Below are 12,839 nucleotides of genomic sequence, written 5' to 3'. Positions count from 1 at the left end.
CTTGGTGATGGGGCTTTTGATTCCTTTTCCGAAAGGGCTTGGACACACATGAAAGATATTACCAAACATTTAAATGAAAAACGTAGTTGCCTCGCTGCCTTCTAATTGTAATAATTTCTATCATACCCAATAAAATATATCGCGCTTGCTACAGATGCAGATAGAGTTTGACATGCTAATTTTATATTCATCTTGCTTTTCTCAAAATTAACATGTTTTCCTTTTAAAACTCCTATTTCAATCCTTTTGTTGGTAATTGCAGCATCCAATGATCACTCTCATGTACAGCATCTTCTCTCAAAACAAACTTATTTAGCGTAAATGAAAATGAACGCAACTTTACTTTTTGATATCTGTTGCCAGCAAAGTTTGTCGTGCTTATTAGATATCACATTAATTGAGACAAAATGCAATAAGGAGTCGGTATAAATTTTTAAAGCAATAAATATTGACAAAGAAAAATACTACAACATAACGGTTTACTCGTTTACTCAATGGATCGGCATAATATATAATTATTTGGTTAGTTAGTAATTTGTATTTGTAATAGATTCAGTTTGTTATTGACTTCAGCCAAGAGAAGCATTTTTGGAGGATACCAAACGGAATGGAATTGCGGAAGTGCTTAATTCAAATCTAGTTGACAAAGGCACAACTTATCTAATTTACAAGGGGCATAACTCAATATAACTTCCAACAAGATAACCCAGTATGAGTTATCTTTCCTAATACTAATATAGATAGTATGCGCTTGGCTAAGAAGCTCACAACATTGCCACCCGGAAATATAACGGACTAACACACAAAACTATGTGTAACCATGAACTTTTATATTCTGGTTAATACAGTTTGGTGAGAAGTACTCATAAACGCGGATGGCAAAAAATAATAACAAAGACCTGTGTGACGTAAACTTCGTTCTATCTACAAAATTATCAATTAAAAAAAAAAATCACTGGTTTTTCCGAAACTCCGGACATGCCATTTAAATGTTAACAAGGTGAAACTAATTGTAAACATATATACACCACCGCCATCACTACTACTACTACTACTACTACTACTACTACTACTACTACTACTACTACTACTACTACTACTACTACTACTACTACTACTACTACTACCACCACCACCACCACCACCACTACTACTACGACTACTACTACTACTACTACTACTACAACTACAACTACTACTACTACTACTACTACTACTACTACCCCCACCACCACTACTACTACTACTACTACTACTACTACTACTACTACTACTACTACTACTACTACCACCACCACAACCACCACCACCACTTCTACTACTAATACTGCTACTACTACTACTACTACTACTACTGCTGCTACTACTACCTCTACTACTACTACTACTACTACTACTACTGATGATGATGATGATGATGATGATGATGATGATGATGATGATGCGATGATGATGACGACGATGATGAGGATGATGAGGATGATGATGCAAAGTAACACAAAAGTGCAAAAATAGGTATTATTTGTAGAATTTAATAAGAAATAATGGCAAAGGACATCTTGCAAGTCCATAACGTTTTAATCAGAAGAGAGACAATGTCAACAACCAACGGACTTAACTCTATGATAAAAGATAGTAACTAATTGCAGTACAAAAACTAATGACGTCATGGTTCATTGATATTTCAACACTCCCCCTGAATTTGTACAACTAAAAACAACTCTACTTTATAAACTAAAGCATCCCATCATAAATTTCAATTCAGATCAACTTGTATCAAATTCACAATAACAATGCCCATGATCATTTGCATCAGTATAATGAACACTCAAACTTTATAATAGTTTTCCTCCCACAGAGTTAAATCAAAAAACAGCAAATATCAATTTGCTATATAAAAATGTAACGAAATCAACAATCTACACCCAGTAGATTTATCAATTTTACATTTTTAAAAAAACAAAAAACGTAACTAATAAACAAGCTACATCCAGTAAAATAGAACCTCCTAAACTTTAACTTGTCAAATTTAGTTCAAATAGGTTTTCTCATCCCCATCAATGATCTTAGTTTCACAAACTGGTCTTTTGGTAAAGCCTTTGTGAGAATGTCTGCTAACATATCCTGTGTTTTACAATATTGTAACACAATATCGCCCTGGGCAATCTTATCCTGAACATAATGATACTTAATATCAATGTGTTTGGATCTCTTTGACCCTTGACCATTAGCAATACAAATTGTACTTTGATTGTCCTCATAAATAACCATTGTTGGTTCATTAACAGTAACAGTACTGATCTGAGTCATCAAAGAGTTCAACCATGTTGCTTCCTGAGTCGCTGATGCCAAAGCAATGTACTCAGCTTCCGCAGTTGAGAGTGCAACACAATTTTGTTTCCTACTCCCCCATTGAACAGCCCCTTCTGAATTAAGAAAAATGAACCCAGAAGTAGATTTTCTATCAGAAGTATCACCTGCCCAGTCAGCATCAGAGTAACCAACACAAGCAACAACATCATCTGAGTTAACATTATTCGCAGTATACACTAGGCCAAAATTTGTTATGCCCCTTAGAATCTAAAGATTCTTTTTACTGCCACCCACTGTTCCTTACATGGGTCTGAGGAGAACCTAGCAACCAACCCTATGCTATGTCTGGCCTTGTTCTATTGCTTAAGTGTAAGAGACTACCCAATGCAGACTTGTAATTTTGAGGATCAACTCTTTCACTGTTTTCATTTCCAGGAGTAAGCTTTTGGCTGTTGCAAACCGGTGTATCAGTCGGTGAGCAATTTCCCATGCCAAATTGGGTAAGTATTTGTTTGGTGTAGGATTCTTGTCCCATCCAAATGCTCACATTCTCTTGTCTTTTAAATTCAACACCAAGAAAGTAATCCAGTTCACCAAGATCTTTCATTTCAAACTTGTTGGAAAGGTCACTTTTGACTTGAAAAGTTCTTCTGCATCTTTGGTTATAAGGATCAGATCATCAACGTAAAGGCATATAACGAATTTATCACCCTTTGTTTTCCCTCGTACATAGACACATGGATCCACAGTTTTCTGAAATCCCATTTTCTTTAAACATGTGTCTAGTTTTTCATTCCAGCACTTTGGAGATTGAGTCCATAAAGACTTTTCTTTAAATAGGTACCACAGGCGAGCGCCGTGAATCGGTGGAAAGTTGTTATCGATGGCGTTGATCGTGAAAAACTCTCCACTTTACCTCACGATATCTCAACTTCTAATGCTCGAAACAAAATACAATTTGTTTTATTTTAAAGATCAACTTCTGATCTTTGTAATGCATCTTAAAACATACTTTTGCGATTAAAAAGAGTTTCATAATCAATCGCGAACGAGACCAGGTTTTAGAGAATCCGCCTAGCGGATCGCGAGAAAATGTCGAGGTCGCGATTTTCTCTTTTCATTCACTTTGTGAAAATCAAGGTTGTGCCGCGTATGATGCTAAGAATAGTATCATTAGAAAGGGCAAAACTTCCTCTTTCTTTTGACACTTCCTGCCCCGATATCAGATTCAAAATGGCGGAGCGAGTGGCGAGGAAAGCACATTATCGTGCTATTTTCAACATTTTTAAATACTTTTAGCGATGTCCGCTCACGTCTGTTTAAATAAGCAGAAAGCTTAATGTTCCAGCTTTATTTTGATATCAAATACAACCAAATCGGATGAATTTTCACGGCACAATGAAAAAAATAAACCCGCTGGTGAAAAGAACCTAGTCGAGCTTTTGGCCATGGCCGAGGCGACCAAAAGAGATAGGCAGAGCCACCGCGCATGACCCACTTTCTCTGCTGGACTTAGTTCTGCGCACAGACTACCAATCGAACCAACTCTCTCACTCTCTCTCTCTCTCTCTCTCGTGTCTATTAGTTGTTCGCCCATCTCTCTCTCTCTCTCTCTCTCTCTCTCTCTCTCTCTCTCTCTCTCTCTCTCTCTCTCTCTCTCTCTCTCTCTCTCTCTCTCGCTCTATTATATATATATATATATATATATATATATATATATATATATATATATATATATATATAAAGTAAGGAGGCAAGTGATATTTCAATATTTTCACTTCATAACGGTAATACAGTCATTGCCGATTAATTTGATGATGAAAAAATGAATGATGCAACTTTGATTAATACCGTGATTAAATGAATGGTTAGAATTTTGGAGGGGGGTATCTGATGATGATGATGATGATGATGGTGATTAGGTGAAGGGGATGGAGGTTGATGAAAAGGAGGAGATGAGAAGGAGAATTGTATTGATGGTGTTAAATATGGTAACTTACTTCTTCTTCTTCTTCTTCGTTCCTCTGATGGACATCTATGGCTGCAGTCCGATATCTGCTATGAAGTCTGTGGTCCGCTTTAGGTCCTCAGCCTCAACATAGAGCTTTGTGTTGAGTGTTGTAGGGGTGACCCAGTGGTTCGAACGTTGCACGTTGTATAATGGGCAATCCATAAGCACATGTAAAGTGGTTTCAGTTTCATGGTCGGTTCCACATGGGCAATAAGGGGTTGTTCCAATACCTAGCTTTGTAAACATATGTCCTCTTAGTCTATTGTGTCCTGTTCGGAGGCGGAATAGAGTGACTTGGCTACTTCGCTGAATGGCATGGATTGGATCCTGCTTGTTGTGTTCTAGGTGTGTGTCATTCCTTTCTTTGTCTATTTTTAGCTTTATTATTTTCTTTTGCTGATGGTAAGTGATTGACGACTTCGGTTGTTCCTTCTGGGCTCCTTCTTTGGCCAGTTGATCGGCAATTTCATTTCCATATATACCTACATGACTTGGAATCCACTGCAGCACAATTTTTCCTGTTTTATCAGATAAGCCCTCAAGGGCCTCCACAGTGTGTGCGGCTTCAGAGTCCTGGTAATTTTCAATAGACCGGAGAGCATCATCAGAGTCTGTCAAGTAAACCACATTTTTCCCGTATATTCTGTGATCTCTGGATAGTTCTTTTGTTGCATTGAGGATGGCTTTTTCTTCAGTTTTAGTTTTAGTACTTGTGCACATTGAACCCACTGATACAGATATTTTTGTTTCTGTTTTATCTGTCCAGTGTATGAGTGCACCAGCACCTCCATTCATGAGGGGGCCGGAAACTGAGCCATCTGTATAAACTCTTATCCAGTTGGTCATTGGGTATTTTTTATCGATCATCTTTAGGGGTTGAGCATTGTCATTATTGCTTCGAATGTTTTTCTTGTTGATGGTTATGGATTTTTGTTTCTTTTTCCACGGTGGTGGTTTGAGATTTGGGACATTGATTTGGGCAATATCTTCCTTTGGTGTCACTTTATATTCGCTCTCTAGTTTTTGTCCCAAGGCGATGAAGTTTTCCCTTTTGAGTCGATTCTCTTTCTTTTCCATTGTACTTGGATGCAGTGGTTGGGATTCCATGAATTTTATCTTTGAGAATTGTGTCACTATTTTTAAATTTCGTTGTTCTTTGAGAGGTTTTATTCCTGTGTGGGTTTCCATCTTGTGAATTGGTGTTGTTTTCATTGCTCCAGTGATCACGCGTAGGCATTGGTTTTGGATTTTTTTCAACCTTTTGAAATTGAGCCTGTGAGCACGTTCCCCATGCCGATATGGCATAGTCTATTGCAGGTCTTACATATCCAAGATATGTCTTCTTCAGGACGTTTGAGTTTGCTCCCCATTGCGTTCCAGCAAGTTTTCGGAGAAGCTGCATTCTCTTGTACCCTTTCTGTTGACTTTCATCTATTTGATGTTTCCAAGTGAGTCGAGGGTCAAATTTCACTCCTAGATACTTAGGCATAAGGTCTTCTCTCAGAATCTTTCCATCTAAAGTTAATCGCATAGATTGCTTTTTGGTTGATAAGCTGAATGTTGTGTATGTGGTTTTATCAGCATTTACTCTCATACCCCAGTCTTTTGTCCATTTGCTCAAAGCATCAAGAGTCATCTGTATCCTGGCCTTTGCAGTACCAATATTTCTTTCAGTGCATATCAGTGCAAGGTCATCTGCATACATGGCTGCTTTTACTCCTCTGCATTTGGTTTCGCAGATGTCATTGATAAAAACGACAAAGAGGGTTGGTGAGAGAACCCCGCCTTGTGGTACTCCATTTGTCATGTTCGTTAGCTTGCTTTTAGAGTTTTGAGATTGGACTCTTGCTTTTCGATTTGTGAGGTAATCTTTAATCCATGCAAACATGTTGTGTGAAACGTTGGCTTTCTTAAGTTTGAGAAGTAGTCCTTTTGTCCAGACTTTGTCAAATGCCTTTTCCATATCCACCCAAACTGTGACTGTGTGTTTTTTTTCTTGGTAACCATTTTCGATCAGCTGCGAGATGTATGTTATCTGGTCCTCTGTGCAGCGTAATTGTCTGAAACCAGCCTGTTCATCTGATATCAACTTATTGCTTTCTAAATACCATTGGAGACGGCGATTAACAATTCTCTCCATCAGTTTACCCAAGCAGCTTGTCAAACTTATTGGCCGGTAGCTTTCGGTTTTATTTTTTGGCTTGCCATCCTTCTTAATTGGTATCATGGTTGCCTGTTTCCATTTGAGTGGAAGTTTACCCTGTTTCCAACTTGCATTGAACAGTTGTTTCATTTTCCTCTTTGTGAGGGTTCCTAGGTGTTTCAACATGTCATTAGTAACATCATCTGGACCTGGTGATTTGTTCGTTTTTAGAGATTTCAAGGCAATTTCTACTTCTTCTTTTTTAATCGAACTTTTTTAATTGTAACTTACAATTTCTAGCAAGATGATGTTGATGTTGATTGAGAGGTGAGCTTTTTTAAAGAATTAAGATAAATAGACAGAGACGCCAATTTTAAATTTGGCTCACAGGAGTTTCAGACACCACTCGTACTCGTAGGAATTTCAATGCCGAAAGAGGAATTTCCGCACACAAGAAAAAGGAATTGGAATGGTATTTGGCATTGTGTTTACGTTTTGTATACTTCTAAATAGATAACTGATTAGAATTATACTATGATGAAGTAAAGCACCAAAATAAAATGGTAGAGATTGTAGTACTGGTGGTAGTTTGAGTTTGAACATCATGATTTACACAATGATCACCTTCCCAAAACTTTCTACTACCCTTTGTGTAAAGGCGTACCTTTTTCACACATATAAAAATAATTCAGTTCTCTAATTGATTAAATGTAGTCTTATACAGCAGAGCTTTGACTTTACATTAATTTGATATATGATATGTGTATCTTCATGCGCAATTTCAATTAGTCTTATTCAATTCTCATACTCATACTTTTCATGTGTTCATTGTACCAAAATTAGCCTTTTTTCTGTTAGATTCATTGACTAATTTTCTATGTTAAATTGATTGTATATGGCTTTGTCTGAAAGAGCTTGAGAAGTTAATTCATTTGGTATAAGTTATGTTTGTATGTCTTTTGTTGACGATTTTCTATGAATTTTTAAAGATATCTAATATTTTTAGTTATGCCTAATATTGAATTTCTATCCAAAATCCTTAAAAAATGTTGGATGCCATTGATAATATGTTGAGATGCTTTTGCTTCTATTGGATAGAGATAAGAATGACGAGTAATTTGATGTAAAGTATGTCATCCTATCTTTATTAGTTATTTTTTTGTTAATATTTTGATTTTGTGTATTTTCAGTATATTGACACCATTTTTTCCATACCGTAATTTTGAGCTTGGCAGTGACCTTCGGCTCAATATAGAGCAATTACTATTTTCTCCACATTAACAAAAAAAATTAGACAAAGAATTTATATACTTTTTTGCAAAGATATTGAGTTTGAGTAGTATACATGTTCATTTTTTTTATCTATGAGGCTCCAAATATGGGTCCCTGGGCCTATATTTCCCATTTTTTTTATATTTTGATGCTGTTTCTGTCATATTTGAGGATGGTTTCATTTAAGTATCATTGTTTTTTCATCTTAATATCTGCTTTTATTTTGCTTTATGATTGCATGTTTATGCAAAAAATGTTTATTTTAAATGTTATATAACCAACTTTTTTGTTTACGGCGTCATAAAGTCGGCAAAAAATGCGTAACCGGAATATGTGGGAAAAAATTGTAAGTTCAATAAAATTCATTTTATCATATTTCATTTATTTGTTGACGGATTTTCATAATTCTTTTTGTGTTGTTCATTACTTGCAAAGCACTTTACAGTGGTTTAACTCTTTTTATGATAGCTCAATTTTGAAATTTTCGCCTGTGGTACCTACTTTAAACAACAAACAAGATCCTCTCCCTTTCCAAGTTCAATATAACCCTCAGGTGTTTCATATATATATATATATATCTTCTTCAAGTTCACCATTTAAGAATGCTGCAGTAGCATCCATTTGATGGATATTCATTTTCTCCTTGACAGCTTGAGATATGACTGCCCTGACTGACTCAAACCTTGCAACTGGAGCATAAACGTCATCATAATCTTCTCCATACACTTGACTATAATCTTGTGCCACAAGTCTAGCCTTATAACTTTGAACAGTGCCATCAGGGTTCAGTTCCTTTTAAAAACCCATTTACAACCTATGGCCTTTCTTCCCTCTGGAAGCTTAGCAAGTTTCCATACACCGTTTTTAAGAAGGGAATTGTACTCATTATCAGCTGCCTCTTTCCAAAGCTTACCATCATGCCTTTGCAGTGCTTCAGATAGAGTTGTAGGGTCAGCATCATAGCTGCTGATGCTACTACTACAAGTGTACATCCATTCTCCATATCTCTCAACTGGTTTTGTAGCTCTTGTACTCCTTCTTATTTGTGCTTCAGTTTCATGAACATTACCCTATAGGTTTTTTGTTTCGTGATCATTTTCAGTCTCAGACTCTAAATTTAGATCAAGAATTGGACACTGAAATTCATTTTCCTGAGCTGCATCTCCCTTACTTGGCAGACCTTCAAATCTCCATTCTGTGAAAATAACATCTCTACTTAGAATAATTATTCTCTTCTCAGTATCATAAAGCCTATAGCCTTTTGATGTTTGACCGTACCCCATAAAAATGCACTTTCTAGATTTTGGATCTAACTTCTTTCTTTCATCCTTTGGGATATGCATGTAGGCAGTGCACCCAAAACTTTTCAGATATGAAACATTTGGCTTTTTTGCCTGTAAAAAGCTCCCTGGGAGTCTTATCACCTAACACTCTTGAAGGACTCAAGTTGTGAACATGCACAGCTGTATTTAACGCCTCAGCCCAGAACCTTTGGGGTAACCTGGATTGAACCTACATGGTTCGGACCTTCTCAATCAAAACTCTGTTTAATCTTTCAGCAACTCCGTTCTGTTCAGGAGTTTTAGGAACGGTGTACTCATGTCTAATTCCACATTCTAACAAGAACGCTTTAAATTCATTAGACTTATATTCCCCGCCATTATCTGACCGCAAGATTTTGATTGATTTCCCAGTAACTTTTTCAACCATGGTTTTGAACTCTTTGAACACACTCAAGATTTGGTCTTTAGTTTGTATAGCATAAACCCAGCAATGTCTTGTGCAGTCATCAATGAATGTTACAAAATATCTATTGTTTCCCAATGAGTTTGGTAAAGGGCCGCACACATCACTGTGAATCAATCCCAGCACATCATTGAGACAGTGGTTTTCAGAGTGAGTAGGAAAGGGAGACCTGTGTTGCTTTCCCTTGGTACAAAATTCACAAAATTTTATTTTCTTCTTGTGATCAAAATCAAACTTTGACACCATCTTCTTTTGTGACAGTTTACACAAATTATCAACTCCAAGATGACCAAATCTGCAATGCCACAAGTCTTCTTTTGATGCACTCTGACCACCATCATCAAGAGAAACATATTCATGTTTACTTTCAACACTCAAAATAGAATTATAGTCGGTGTTTGGCCTGATTTTACTAGGCATACATTTTACAATAAACTGATTGTCTTCTTGATCACAATTTGCATAAGCAAGAGTTTTTTTTTCATTCATGATTTTTCCTGAAGCTTGGGAGAAATTACACTTCCCCCATGTTTCAGGATTTTGGCTACACTTATCAAATTATGAGCAAGTTCAGGTACACAAATCACATCATTTAAGATGCACTTTTCACCCTCTAAATCCAGGTAAACTTTACCAATTCCAACTGAATTAATTTTGTGTCCATCTCCTAAAGTAACAACCAAATTGTTAGTTCTTTGGAATTCATGAAAAATCGTTATGTCATTACACATGTGAGAAGTTGCTCCTGAGTCCAAGATCCACTTATTATCTAGTATTTCACAGAGTTCGCCGGATGAACATTGTTCTTCCACAAGTAAAGATGATGGCTTTGAATTCGACGAAATCTTCTTGTTGTGTTGTCTTAACAACGGGCAAGAGTTCCTATAATGTCCGTCTTTATGACAGTGATAACACTTTCCTTTTAAAGCTGTTTTTACTCCTCTGCCAGCGCTCTTCACTTTCATAACCTCTTCAGGCTGATGGACCATTCTGTCCATGGAACACCTAGTTACATCTGCTAGCAGTCTTTCTGTAACTTGTTCGAAAGAGGGTGCCTTATCCGCAGCACCAAAAGCTGTTACCCGTATGTCATATTGCTTCGGAAGGCTGGATAAAAGTAAACATACTTTTTCTTCATCGTCGACTTTACATCCCAGAAGCGATAACGATTGAAATGTTTCAGTCATTTCTTTTATATGGCCGTTCACGTCATTGTTTGTTAACCTCATGTTATAAAGTCGCTTCTTTAGTGACAACTTGTTTAGCCAACTATCCTTTTGAAATTGTCTTTCGAGTGTTTGCCAGACCTCTTTGGCTGATTCTGGCTCTGTCCCGATCAGATAACTCAAACCCGGATCGACGCCCAACACGATGGTAGCCAGCGCCTTCTGTGTTTTCTTCGTGTCTCTGCACTCCCCCGTCACGCACTCGAATAAGTCTTGATGAATCAGGTACATTTTCATTTGCATCTTCCAGCAACTGTAATTTAAATGCCCTTTCAACAGAGGGACGTGCAATACTCCTCCTGATGCCATTTTTCTATGTAGCCGTTATATCTCACTATCCCTACCACAACCTTTTGTTGTTGATTGTGTTAGCTGATTAGCACTAGTACACCGAATAGAGAAACTTACATTACTTTCCACTCTCAATGTTCAAAATCGAAAATTTAAGCCTGACTGGGCCCATAACCTGTAGAATTTAAAAAGAAATAATGGCAAAGGACATCTTGCAAGTCCATAACGTTTTAATCAGAAGAGAGACAATGTCAACAACCAACGGACTTAACTCTATGATAAAAGATAGTAACTAATTGCAGTACAAAAACTAATGACGTCATTGTTCATTGATATTTCAACATTATTCCACCCCTCTCAATGGAAAACCCTATAATTTCTTAGTTATGCAGAATATTTTCGCACATTTTATTGGTGTGAAATAAAATGTAAAAGACAGCAGATTGGTAATTATAAATAATCTTTTGGTGTGCATGATTACAAATCCAACGTTTATTTATTTATTTATTTATTTACTTACTTACTTACTTAGATGCCTTTCGCGTCTCGACCGAAAGATCGGGTCGCCTTGGCTGTTTCCAGTATTTCCTGTGTGAGGTGTCTCCAATATTGCCGGTCCTCTGCTAGGGTTCTCAGATTTTCAAGGTCCCCTGCCGTTATGAGACTAATGCTTTGTCCAAGTGTTGTGAGGTTTTTGTTTAGGATCACAGGGATTGTTGTGATCGGTCTTCCTCTGAAAAGGTTCCCGTGTTTTTGGAAATATCCCGACATGGCTTGGTTAGCTGGTATGTAGTATGTATGCGTAGTATGTGACCGAAAAGTTGCCATCGTTGTTGTAAAATGTCAAGGGAGATTGGTCTTTCTTTTGTGATCTTATAGAGTGATTCATTTGAGATCTTTTTTGGGTATTTGATGTCCAGTACCCTTCTTAGCTGTGTGCGATGGAAGGCATCCAGATGTTCTTCTTCGGATTTTGTCAACGCCCAAGTGCCGCAGTTATACAGAAGTACCGGTTTTACAAGAGCACGGTACAGTTTCAGTTTGGTTTTTCTCTTTATTTTGTCACCTCTAATCCATACATTGGTGAGTTTACTGAGTGCGGCGTTTGATAGCTGTTTTCTTCTTTGTACATCCTCGGTGTCTCCAATTAGTGAGCCGACTTTCTTTGTTCTTTTCCATTCCTCTTTGTTCCTCGATATTGTTGTAAATTCGGTTTTATTGGCATTGACTTGGAGGTTATATTTCATGAGGGTATTTTGTATGATGTCTATATTTGCTGGTGTTGATCCAATAAAATCGACATCATCTGCATAGGCGATTTCTCTAGGGATTGCATTCTCAATATGAGTCGTTGGTTTTGGAATGACTTTTCGAACTTCTTTCAGAGCGTGTTCTAAGTAGGCTATATTGTGAACAGAATCGGGCTCAGACTATCTCCTTGTGGGGTCCCGATGTTACTTTCGAACTGCGTCTGTTTTGTGGCCCCGTATATCCTTGGTTGTATCTTTGTGTTGCTGAGGAGAAATCGGATTATTCGGAGCTCGTCTTCGTCTACTATGTCTGTTAGTATCTCCAAAAGTTTTCCTCTGTCTATCGTATCAAAGGCTGCGGACATATCGATTCCGGTTATTGTTATGGATATGTTTTCTTCGAGTGCCTTTGCTGCCAACCATTTATGTGTCCATACAACGTCCGATGTGCTTCGGTCTTGGCGAAACCCGCTTTGGCTATGTGATAGATATTTTTCTATTTTCGGTCTAATTCTGTTGAGGACAATAGTTGACAGTGTTTTTCTTATGGTATTCAGTAATGTTATTGGGCGCAGGTTGTTTACGGG

This window comes from Berghia stephanieae, chromosome 8 (genome assembly GCF_034508935.2).
Source record: "Berghia stephanieae isolate SIO BIC M18660-M18661 chromosome 8, UCSD_Bste_1.3, whole genome shotgun sequence".
Lineage (NCBI taxonomy): Eukaryota > Metazoa > Mollusca > Gastropoda > Nudibranchia > Aeolidiidae > Berghia > Berghia stephanieae.
The sequence above is the reverse complement of the archived record's forward strand: the minus strand, read 5'-3'. Positions refer to the sequence as shown.